The following is a 2,500-nucleotide window of genomic DNA, read 5'->3' as shown; positions in this document are numbered from 1 at the left end:
AACCTTTCTTTGGTGAAGAGTCTTGTTGCTGTGTTAAAGTAACCTTTCTTTGGTGAAGTGTCTTGTTGCTGTGTTAAAATAACCTGTGAAGTGTCTTGTTGCTGTGTCAAAGTAACCTGTCTTTGGTGAAGTGTCTTGTTGCTGTGTTAAAGTAACCTGTCTTTGGTGAAGTGTCTTGTTGCTGTGTTAAAGTAATCAGTCTTTGGTGAAGTGTCTTGTTGCTGTGTTAATTTAAAGTAACCTGTCTTTGGTGAAGTGTCTTGTTGCTGTGTTAAAGTAACCTGTCTTTGGTGAAGTATCTTGTTGCTGTGTTAAAGTAACCTGTCTTTGGTGAAGTGTCTTGTTGCTGTGTTAAAGTAACCTGTCTTTGGTGAAGTGTCTTGTTGCTGTGTTAAAGTAACCTGTCTTTGGTGAAGTGTCTTGTTGCTGTGTTAAAGTAACCTTTCTTTTTGGTGAAGTGTCTTGTTGCTGTGTTAAAGTAACCTGCCTTTGGTGAAGTGTCTTGTTGCTGTGTTAAAGTAACCTGTCTCTTTGGTGAAGTGTCTTGTTGCTGTGTTAAAGTAACCTGTCTTTGGTGAAGAGTCTTGTTGCTGTGTTAAAGTAACCTGCCTCTTTGGTGAACTGTCTTGTTGCTGTGTTAAAGTAACCTGTCTTTGGTGAAGTGTCTTGTTGCTGTGTTAAAATAACCTGTCTTTGGTGAAGTGTCTTGTTGCTGTGTTAAAATAACCTGTCTTTGGTGAAGTGTCTTGTTGCTGTGTTAAAATAACCTGTCTTTGGTGAAGTGTCTTGTTGCTGTGTTAAAATAACCTGTCTTTGGTGAAGTGTCTTGTTGCTGTGTTAAAGTAACCTGTCTCTTTGGTGAAGTGTCTTGTTGCTGTGTTAAAGTAACCTTTCTTTTTGGTGAAGTGTCTTGTTGCTCTGTTAAAGTAACCTTTCTTTTTGGTGAAGTGTCTTGTTGCTGTGTTAAAGTAACCTTTCTTTTTGGTGAAGTGTCTTGTTGCTGTGTTAAAGTAACCTGTCTTTGGTGAAGTGTCTTGTTGCTGTGTTAAAGTAACCTTTCTTTGGTGAAGTGTCTTGTTGCTGTGTTAAAGTAACCTGTCTTTGGTGAAGTATCTTGTTGCTGTGTTAAAGTAACCTGTCTCTTTGGTGAAGTGTCTTGTTGCTGTGTTAAAGTAACCTGTCTTTGGTGAAGTGTCTTGTTGCTGTGTTAAAGTAACCTGTCTTTGGTGAAGTGTCTTGTTGCTGTGTTAAAGTAACCTGTCTTTGGTGAAGTGTCTTGTTGCTGTGTTAAAGTAACCTTTCTTTTTGGTGAAGTGTCTTGTTGCTGTGTTAAAGTAACCTTTCTTTTTGGTGAAGTGTCTTGTTGCTGTGTTAAAGTAACTGTCTTTTTGGTGAAGTGTCTTGTTGCTGTGTTAAAGTAACCTTTCTTTTTGGTGAAGTGTCTTGTTGCTGTGTTAAAGTAACCTGTCTTTGGTGAAGTGTCTTGTTGCTGTGTTAAAGTAACCTTTCTTTTTGGTGAAGTGTCTTGTTGCTGTGTTAAAGTAACTGTCTTTTTGGTGAAGTGTCTTGTTGCTGTGTTAAAGTAACCTTTCTTTTTGGTGAAGTGTCTTGTTGCTGTGTTAAAGTAACCTTTCTTTTTGGTGAAGTGTCTTGTTGCTGTGTTAAAGTAACTGTCTTTTTGGTGAAGTGTCTTGTTGCTGTGTTAAAGTAACCTTTCTTTTTGGTGAAGTGTCTTGTTGCTGTGTTAAAGTAACCTGTCTTTGGTGAAGTGTCTTGTTGCTGTGTTAAAGTAACCTTTCTTTTTGGTGAAGTGTCTTGTTGCTGTGTTAAAGTAACCTGTCTTTGGTGAAGTGTCTTGTTGCTGTGTTAAAGTAACCTTTCTTTTTGGTGAAGTGTCTTGTTGCTGTGTTAAAGTAACTGTCTTTTTGGTGAAGTGTCTTGTTGCTGTGTTAAAGTAACCTTTCTTTTTGGTGAAGTGTCTTGTTGCTGTGTTAAAGTAACTGTCTTTTTGGTGAAGTGTCTTGTTGCTGTGTTAAAGTAACCTGTCTTTGGTGAAGTGTCTTGTTGCTGTGTTAAAGTAACCTTTCTTTTTGGTGAAGTGTCTTGTTGCTGTGTTAAAGTAACTGTCTTTTTGGTGAAGTGTCTTGTTGCTGTGTTAAAGTAACCTTTCTTTGGTGAAGTGTCTTGTTGCTGTGTTAAAGTAACTGTCTTTTTGGTGAAGTGTCTTGTTGCTGTGTTAAAGTAACCTGCCTTTGGTGAAGTGATTTGTTGTTGTGTTAAAGTAACCTGTCTCTTTGGTGAAGTGTCTTGTTGCTGTGTTAAAGTAACCTGTCTTTGGTGAAGTGTCTTGTTGTTGTGTTAAAGTAATCAGTCTTTTTTTGTGAAACGTGTCGTTGATTTGGTGTCAGTGCAATCAGTCTTTGGTGAATGTGTTACTTACTGATTTGTTGGCCAAGGTTATACATTGTTGAGGAAATGTATTGTTGACTGGCAGCCAAAG

General features: G+C 38.0%; 1 protein-coding gene across 1 annotated transcript in view; it reads left to right on the top strand.

The window, feature by feature from the left end:
* Nucleotides 1-2,500, top strand: part of LOC143282222 (sodium channel protein 1 brain-like) — a 74,461-nt gene that overhangs the window by 31,413 nt on the left and 40,548 nt on the right. The gene's annotated exons all lie outside the window — the stretch shown is intronic.

This window comes from Babylonia areolata, chromosome 5, assembly GCF_041734735.1.
Source record: "Babylonia areolata isolate BAREFJ2019XMU chromosome 5, ASM4173473v1, whole genome shotgun sequence".
Lineage (NCBI taxonomy): Eukaryota > Metazoa > Mollusca > Gastropoda > Neogastropoda > Buccinidae > Babylonia > Babylonia areolata.
This window is presented reverse-complemented; position numbering and strand designations above follow the sequence as displayed.